General features: G+C 38.0%; 1 pseudogene; it reads right to left on the bottom strand.

Moving 5' to 3' along the window:
- Positions 1–4,331: 4,331 nt before the first annotated feature.
- Positions 4,332–5,668, bottom strand: LOC102853322 (annotated as a pseudogene).
- Between the last annotated feature and the right edge of the window lie 4,352 nt (positions 5,669–10,020).

Genomic DNA, 10,020 nt, shown 5'->3' with positions numbered 1-10,020 from the left:
CAGATGTCAGTCATAAGAAATAATAAAAAAAGAGCTTAATATACTCTCTATGGTAAAAAGTGACCTAAATGAAAATAATCAAACTTAGAAGATATCCCACCCTCTATGAGAATAGGAAACCAAAGTTTAATAAGAACAATAGGTTAGGTGGGGTAAAGAAAATGGGAAGGATTTTTTTCTGAAAAACAATGTATTCAAAATTTATAAATATATTGGAGTAAAATAAAAAATAGTAATAATAATAATAATAAAACAAGAACAATAGAAATTGGAATATTTTTTCACTACTGTATCAAGACAAATGCCAATAAGCACTTGAGACATCATTCAGTCAAAAAGATACTAAACTATTTTAGCTGAGAATACCTAGTACTTCTTGTATGATGAGTTTTTTAATAATAACAAATATTATAAGTTTAAGATATTTTAGGAACAAAAATGATTAGAAATGCTTATTTAAGCAACAGAAATTATTATGGCCCAATGAATTTATCAGAGACATTTTAAGAACCTCAAAGACTTGAGATTTGACTCTACTTATAAGCTTACAAGTTATCATTATTGTTTCTGTTCTACTTTGTCAAGTTTGTTTCTACTTACAGCTAACAGTACAAAATACCATTGTTCCTTTGAGTATCAGAAAATCATTTCTTCTTGTGGGTTCAAACAACTCATATTTTGGTTAGAATCTCAGCATTTAACCATTACACCATCAGAGGTCCTTCAGTTACACTGCCGTGAGGGTGACACAGTATAGAACAAGATTCAGATCTTTGGTTCAGAGGGTCACTATGAGTTGGACTCAACTTGATGGCACCTAATAACAACAATAGTGTTGCTATGAGTAGATCAAAACCTTGTCGTATCATGCTTTATAATCACAATCCCCATCTTGCTGAAATCCATTACTACATGATTCTATCTCATTTAGGATTTCCTGTCCTTTACTTTTTCAAGAATGATATCATTTGTCAAAAACTGGCACCACTTCACAATATGACGAAAATATATGTAAGAAAGCTTGATTAATCTTGGCTCTAAGAAGTACCCTAATACTAAATATTACAAGTAGATATTTGACCTAGAAACTGATACTTTCTAAATTAATATTATGTAATATTATGTTGCTGTTATTGATGTTAGGTGCCATTGAGGCAAGTACAACCCATAGCACCACTATAAACAACAGATATGAGCCCTCTCCTATCTTTGCCATCTTCACACTTCCTGACACGTTACATCCCATTGTGGCAGTTACCATGTGAATCCACTTGGTTGAAGGTCTTCCTCTCTTTCACTAACTCATCACCTTTCCAAGAATCGTGTCCCTGTCCAAGGAATAGCCCCTCCAAGCAGCATGCCCAAAGTATGTGAGGTGAAGCCTCATCAACTGTCTTCCATCAAGCACTCTGGCTGCACCCTCTCCTAGATATACCTGTTTGTTGTTTTTTCCAGATAAGAGATGTTCATCGCTCGTCTCCAACACCACAGCTCAAATGCATAAATTCTTCTTCTGTCGTTCTTATCTATTATCTAGCTCTCAAATGCATAGGAAGTGATCAGAAAGACCATGACCTGAATCCAATGCACCTTAGTCCTCAAACTGACATCATTATTACTCAATAACTTGTAGAAGTCTCTTACTGAAGACTTTCTCAGTGCAATGTGTCTCCAGATTTCTTGACTGCTGGTACCATGGGTGTTAATGGTGGTTCCAGGTAAGATGAAGTTGTTGACAACTTCAATCTTCTCCCCCCCCATCCCTCATGATGTTGTCTATCAAGTCCAATGGTAAGAATATAATTTTTATTAATGAGTAATTATGTCAGTTGGAGTACTAAAGGGCTTCTCATTCAGACCATGGTCTTTCCAATTACTTGCTGTACATCTGAAAGCTGGATAATAAATAAGGATGACAGAAAATTATTGATGTCTTTGAGCTGTGGTATTGGAGAAGATAACCGAACATCCCATGGACAGTAAGGAGAACAAATAGATGTATCTTGGAGAGGGTGTAGCCAGAGTGCTCTTTAGAGGCAAGAATGATGAGTCTTCACATTGTTAAAAGGGTTTATTCCTCAGAAAAGGACTTGATGCTAGGAAGAGTGAAGAGTAGGCAAAGGAAAAGAAGACCCTCCACTAGGTGGATTGACATGGTGACTTCTGCAATTGGCTTTTGCATGTCAGGAAGTGTTAGAATGGCACAGGATAGAGCATGGCACAGATCTTTTGTTCACAGGGTCACTATGAGTCATATATGACCCAACTGAACCTAACAAAAATCACAAGAGATGGAGCTTCAAAGTCCTAACCTGCAAGGAGAAACTGTTTCACTCTGTTCAAGACAGAGTGTTAGTTTTCTTGGTGGTTCATGGTATGGTACATGGTATGGTCAAGACTTTTCTCCAGCACCAAAACTCAAAAGCACTGTTGCTTCTTCTGTCATTCTTAGACATTGTACAGCTCTCTAATGCATAGCAAGACATTGCAAAGACTGAGCCTGGATCAAGTGGACCTAAAGTCTCTAGACTGTTATCATAGCTTCTCAGTATTCTGGAGAGGTCCTGGGGGCAGATTTTCCCAAAGAAGTGGCTTGTTTGTTGTTTGTTTGTTTGTTTGTTTTTAATTATTATTTCTAGACTGCTTGTGCAGTTGATTGTGAAGCCAAGCAAGCTGAAATTGTTTACAACCTTAGTCTCTTTTCCATCCATCATGATGCTGCCAATTGGCCCAGTGGTAAGAATCTTTGTCTTCTTGATGTTGGGCTTTAATCCATATTTAAGACTACAGTCTTTACCTTTCTAGTATCTAACTTATTAATAGGGAGTTCTGGAAATACTTTGTTCCCAGCTGCGCTACTAATCCAAAGGTGGGGAATGGCATCCCTAATGGCAATAACTTTGAGAGTTACTTGACATAATTATTGAATAATATCTATAGCATTAAGTAAAATGCTCCTGATTCCGGTTCTTGTCCTTTTCACTTACTTGCTACATATCTGAGAGGTGGAGTATTAATAAAGATGATTTAGGAAAAAAATTATGCCTTTGAACTATCGTGTTGGAGAGCAGTACTCAATATCCCATGGACTGGCAAAAGAACAAACAGATATATCTGAGATAAGGTGAAACCAAATTGCTCCTTGTATGCAATAATGCAATGGGGACATCTGCTATTAGGCACCTCTCCAAAGTACTGAAGAGCAATTGTGTCTCTCTGGATACTAAGGTTCATATGATACAGGCCATGGTCTTTGCAATCACATGTTATGTATCATATAGTTGGACAATGACTAGGGAGGCTAGAAGGAGAATTGATGCCTTTGTGCTGCGGTGCTGGAGAAGAGTATTGAGGGTACCATGTACTACTAAGAAAACAAACAGATTCATCCTGCAGAGGGTTGAACCAGGCTGCTCCTTGGAGGCAAGGATTCTGAGAATTTGTCTGACATACTTTGGACATATTGTAAGGAGGGACAGGTCCTTAGAGAGGGACATCATGCTTGCGAGGGTGGAAGGACGGTACAGGAGGGGAAGGTCCTCTATGAGGTGGATTGATTCAGTGACTGGGGTAATAGGAATGGGTGTGTCAGAGACAGTGCGATTGGCACAGGACAGAGTACAGTTTAGGGTGGCTATGAGTCAAAAGTGATTCAATGGCATGTAACAACAACAACAACATGCAATAATGGTGAAATTTTGTCTCATATACTTTGAAGATATTTCTAGGAGAGTCTATTCTTTGGAAGAGGGCATCATGGTTGGAAAGCTGGAGGAATGGCAAAGGAAAGAAATACCCTCAACCAGGTAGATAGACACACTAATTGTAGTAATGAGCTCCAGTATGTAAGAGATTCTGAGGTTGGCACAGGATAGAAAAAGTTTCAGATATGTTGTTCATAGGGTCACTATAAGTTGTTCTATAAATAATGGTACCTTCCAACAACAATATGGAATTGAATTTGTTGTTTCTTGATGTTATGTGCCATCAAGTCACTTGTGACTTATAGTGACCCTATATACAACACCTCTGAACCTTGCTTTGTCTTGAGTCAATTTTATTATCTCCGACATACCTACTCCCGTTACCCCAGTCACTGATTCAATCCATCTCATACACAGTGGTCTTCCTTTCTTTTGCCATCCTTCCACCCTTCCAAGCATGATGTTCTTCTCCAAGGACTAGTCTTTCCTGGAAACATGCCTCTTTTTTTGTTTTACTTTTAGTTTCTTTTCCTCTCATTTTTTAGATTCTTTTTTTTTTTTGTCTTTTTAAAAAATTTAAGGTGTGGGTTACCATGGAGATGGAGAAAATGGCATAGTTCGTTGCAACTACATATGGGATGGTGGACTCACCAGTTCAAAGAAAAGCAAATAGGCATTGCTGGTGCACACTTGGCTAGAGGACATAATTGTGATGCTGGAGTCATTTAAAACGTGTTATTCGCCAGTCACAAGGCTACAGCAGTAGGCTGTGTAATGGCCACGCATGGTGGTTCCTGAGTGAATGGACACAGCAAACAGGTTTTAACAGCTTGGTTGGAATTTTCAGAGACAAAGTCTTTCATGTCCAGGCCACTTAGCAGGAAAATAATGAGTGTTATGAGTTTGCTGGTTCATGTCCTGGACTCTGAGAACCATTTCAGTTGGAGCACCAAGATCTTTGGGAACTTCTGGATGGAGAACTTCTCTATACATCGTTTTCCAGCTCAGCAGCCATAGTATGTTGGCTTCTCATTTACATTGAGCACATCCTTCTCTGTGAAGAGCCACATGCAGTCCATCAGTGTTACCTCAGGGCAACCTCATTAACAATGGACAAAGAGAGGTCCCAGAAGGGATTGAAGAATGTTGAACAGTAACCACAATCAGTACATGTCAGAAAGTTCTTCAGCTGAACAACAAAGAGATCCCCAATCCATCTGTCTCCCCGCTAGAGGTATTTTCTCCATGTCTGTCTCCCTTTCTAGTCATCATCAAGATGATCGAGATTCTCAGGGTTGGACCTGAGTTTCACTGTGACAAGGTTCACGTCATTGTGGAGTCCACCCAGGACGAAGGGAAAGAACTCCTGAGCATCCTCCCCATTATAGCCAAAGAAGTGTGCCTATCTCTGGATGTGGGTCTTGAACTCAGATGGACTCACCACAGTTTTAGGGGATGAAGTCCAGATGGTCTGGATTAGTTTTGCAAACTCTTCCATGAGAGTTGTGTGTGCATTGCTGCTGTGGCTGAGGTCCCGCATGTAGAGCCTCTGGAGGCAATAATCTCTCAATTGCCGCGTGTTGCTCAGGCACTGCAGAATCGCGTGTTGCTGAGGCACTGCAGAATCAAGTTCATGAAGCACGTGTTCCCAAGGTTAAGAAGACCAGCCAGATTCTGGGCACTCTTAGAATTCTTGAGGTTTTTGAACAGGAGCCCCATGAAGGTGGAAAGCAGCGGGGAAGGGGAGAAAGGGGAGAGTGGCCACAGCTTTTTGGGGAGGGAGGAAAAGAAGGTGGCAGGGCGATCTTCGGGCATGGTCATGGTGTATGAGGTGTGCTGCTAGGGAGCAGACAGCAGACTCTGTCCCACACTAAAGTGACACGGGGGTGTCCCCATGTGGTTCCATAGCCTGGCTGCCAAGGCCAACCAACCCACACAGGGGATAGTCTATGGTGCTTGGCCATAATGACCACCTCTGGAACACATTTGAGGCCTTGAATACTAATAAGCCAAGACCAGATCAGCTGTGGGAGGATATAAAAATATGATCCTTGAAGAATTAAAAAGATAGAAGAAGATGAAAAGACCAAGATGAATGTCAGAAGTGACTCTGAATGCTGCACTAGAGTGTTTAGAAGTCAAAGCAAAGGGAAGAGGTCAAGTAGTTATGGAGATGGATGGAAGATTTCAAAGGGCATCATGAGACAACAAAGAAAAAATTTATAATGAAATATGGAAAAAGTAGGAGTTGGAAATACAAAAGACACAAGCCTGATTGGCATTACTTAAGCTGAATGAAATGAAGAATAAATGTAAATTTAGAGTTGCAATACTTAAGGATGCTGTGAGCAGAATGTTAAATTATCCAGGAAACATCAATAGAAAATGAAAGGAGTACACAGAGATATCAAAAAGAATTGGCTGATACAGAAAAGTTTCAAGAAATAACATCTGAACAAGAGGCAATCGTGACAAATTAAGAAGGTCAAGCTGCTCTGAGAAATTAGCAAAAACAAGGCCCTAGGAATTGATGGCATATTAATTGACATATTTCAACATGCTGCCCTGGATGCTTTCACTAGGTTGTGCCAAGGAATCTGGAGGACAACTATCTGACCAGGGAGCTGGAAGAGATCCATATTTATTTCCATTATGAAAACAAACAAAAACATTGATCTGACAAACTGTGGAAATTATTTTACAATATTATTAATATCACATGCAGGCTAGATCCTGCTAAAGATTATCCCTAAAAGACTGGAACACCACATAACAAAGAACTGCCAGATGTGCAAGTTGGATTTAGATGAAACTGTGGCACTAAGGACATTTTAACTAATGTTAGATAGATCTTAGCTGAAAGCAGAGCATACCAGAGGAATGTATGTGTGTTTTATTGACTATGCAAAAGTATTTGACTGTGTAGATTACAACAAATTTTGTCTAACCTTGAGAAGAATGAATCCTGAAACACTTGATTGTGTCATACAAAAACAAGATTTAACTTTTGTTTAATTAGCTGTATGTTCTTGAAATCGTATTTAATAAATGTATAGACATTCTCATTATTTTTAATAAAAATTATCCTATGTGATACATTTGATATACTTTAAAATACAGCAAAAATAACAATAAATAATTATAAAAATAAAAGAGTTGGCTGAAAGCAAAGATTACCAGAGAAATATCTGTCTGTTTCATTGGCTATATAAAGGCATTTGACTGTGTAGATAACAGCAAATTGTGGCTAAATTTGAGAGGAATAAGAATGCCAGAACACTTTTTGTGCTCATGTGGAATCAATTAGGACCATGAGGCAGTCTTCAGAACAGAACAAAGGAACCCTTCAGTATTCAAAATTAGGAAAGGAGTGCATCAGGGATATGTCTTCTCTCCATACATTTTCAATCTATGAGGAACAAATCATTCAGGAGACTGGACTTTATGAGCAAGAGTGAGGCATCAGGATCAGAGGAATATTCATCAACAGCCTGTGTTAAATAGAAGATACATATGTACATGGTGAAATGAAAGAGGATCTGAAGTGTTTGTTGCATAAGGTCAAAGATAATAGTTTTCAATGTGTACGGATGATTAACTTCAAGAAAACAAAGGACCTCACCACTTGACCAATTGGTGGATGAGGAAAAGATTGAGGTTGTTAGCAATTTCAGCTTACTCGGCTCCACACTCAACACACTTAGTTAGCATAAGCATTTGGGAAATCAAAAGATGAATTGCATAAGGGAAGTGTGCTGTTAGGGACCTTTCCAAAGTGGTCAGGAGTGATGATGTATAGTGCACCTGCTATAGGTCATGGTCTTCACAATTAGTAACTATGCATCAGAGAGCTGGACAATGACTAAGATGACAGAAAAAAGAATTGATGTTTTTGAGTTGTGGTCCTGGAGAAAAGTATTGAACATACCATGGACACCAGGTAAAAAATAAGTCTGTCTTGGAAAGGGAAAAACAAGTTTCTCCTTGGAGGTAAGTATTTCTAAGTTCTGTTTCGCATTCTTTGGGTACATGACAAGAAGAAAGTAATCCTTGGAGAAGGACAGCATGCTTGGTAAGGTGGAGGGAAAGTGCAGGAAAGGAAGACCTGGTACGAGACCAATTGACATAACAACTGGGCAATGGGATTCGGTGTGTCAGTCTGGGAAACTGTCTTAGGACAGGGCAGAGTTCAGAGCTATTGTACATAGGTTTGCTATAAGTCATGGGCAACTTGATAGCATACAACAACTGCAACAAGAACAACATTGTTATTCCTGGTTATGCTCACTAGCCTATGTCATGAAATTTGGAAACTAATTACGTGCTCAACTGACTGGAAGGGATTTACATTTGTTCCAATTCCTAAAAGACAGGTGGTCCAACAGGGTATAGAAATCATTGATTAGCCTCATTTGTGTCATATGCAACAAAAATATTGCTGAATATTATTTTTTAAACTCTAGAAAAAAGCATTGACATGGAACTGCAAGATATGTTAACTGTTTCAGAATTTCAGTGCTGATGTCAGTTCAACCTTGGCTAAAGGCAGAAAACCAGAAATATTTACAGTTGTGTTGTATTGACTGTGTAAAGGTATTTGACTCTATAGATCATATCATGACTAACAATGGGATAAGAATCCTGTAACATTTATGTATGCTTATATAAAACCTATACACAGACCAGGAAGCAAATATCCAAAGAGACCATTGCAAAGTTTAAAATCAGGAAAGGTATGTACTAAGGTATATCCTTCCTTCCTAGGTACTCAGTCTGTTTGCTGAGCAAATCAATTGAGAAGCTTGACTATATGATGTCGAATGTATCACTATCACTGAGATCTGAAGACATCTTGCTAATAACCTGTCTTACTCAGATCGACAATATCTTGCTTACAGAAAGTGAAGAAGATTTGAAGTATATACATCAGAAGATAAAAAGAACCCCACAGCTATCAATGAGGATTGCATCTCAACAGCAAGAAAATAAAAATCTTAAATACTGGACCAACAAGACTACATTGAAATACATTGAAAACACTGAAGTTGTCAATGACTCCATTTTGTTTGTATCTGCCATCAATGCTCATAATAACAGCAGTCAATAAATTTAAAAAAAAGAAAGTTGCATTGGGAAAATCTGCTACCAGTGTCCTCTCCAGCGTTCTAAAGAGTAATGACATCAGTTTAAACTGAGATGTGCCTATGCAATCTATGGTCTTTTCACTTGTTTCCTATGTATCTGAAAGTTATGCAACAAACAAGGATAAGAGAAGAATCTTTACCTTAGAATTGTGCTTCACAAAAAGAGTAGAGAATATACTATGGACTGTCAAAAGAACAAACAAATCTGTCTTAGAGAAAGTATAACCAGAAAGATTCTTAAAGGCAAGGGCAGTGAAACTTGTCTCAGATAATTTCAGAGTAGAGTGTTGTCAGGAAGAGTCAGTCCTTGGAAAAAGATTTCATGCTGGAAAAGGTAGAGGGAGAGTGAAAGAAAGGAGACCACCAAGGAGAAAAACTGACAAACTTACCATAAAAATGGGATAGGGTAATGCAGATTGCTGGAATGTTATAGTTCTGGGGAAGTTTCCCATCTGTTGCTATAAGTAAGCTATGAGGAGTAGTCAACTTGAGGGCACCTAACAACAATAACAGCATTACATTCTCCTTGCCACAATATAAATGTTTATTTCAAGAAAAATTTAATGTATTTGTTATTCATAAGAAGTAATATTTTAGGGCACACTTGACTTTACATCTAAAGATTAAATAATTAAGGAATAAATATATTTGAGAATTAAGAATTTCTGAAATATGATATATGTGTACTTACACAGGTAACTCCCAACCTACAGAAAAATTTTAATAAAAAATTCCACTCCAAAATTGTTCTGACATATATTGAATACATCACTTTTTAAAGGTCTCTTTTATTATTAGAAATATCATATATAAATATTTAGATATAGTTTAAAATATATTAAAAAATTCCAAAGAGATAATCAACAAGACATATCATAATCAACTTTCTAAAATCAAGAACAGATTAACAATAAGCTAGAAAGTAAAAACAGTAAGACTGAACTAAAATTTCTCTGCAAAAATCATGTAGACAAGAAGGTAATATAATGATATGAGATATAGGAAAACTATGAAAGAAAAGATTATCTGGGAGTCTGGACTCTATGAGGAGAAATGTGGGATCAAGATTGGTGGAAGATCTATCAACAATCTGTGATATGCAGATGATACAACCCTGCTTGCTGAAACTGAGGAGGACCTGATACGCTTGCTGCAGAGGGTCAAGGACTGCA

Source organism: Elephantulus edwardii, unplaced genomic scaffold, assembly GCF_000299155.1.
Source record: "Elephantulus edwardii isolate Elephantulus edwardi_28Jun2011 unplaced genomic scaffold, EleEdw1.0 scaffold00406, whole genome shotgun sequence".
NCBI lineage: Eukaryota > Metazoa > Chordata > Mammalia > Macroscelidea > Macroscelididae > Elephantulus > Elephantulus edwardii.
The sequence above is the reverse complement of the archived record's forward strand: the minus strand, read 5'-3'. Positions and strand labels throughout refer to the sequence as shown.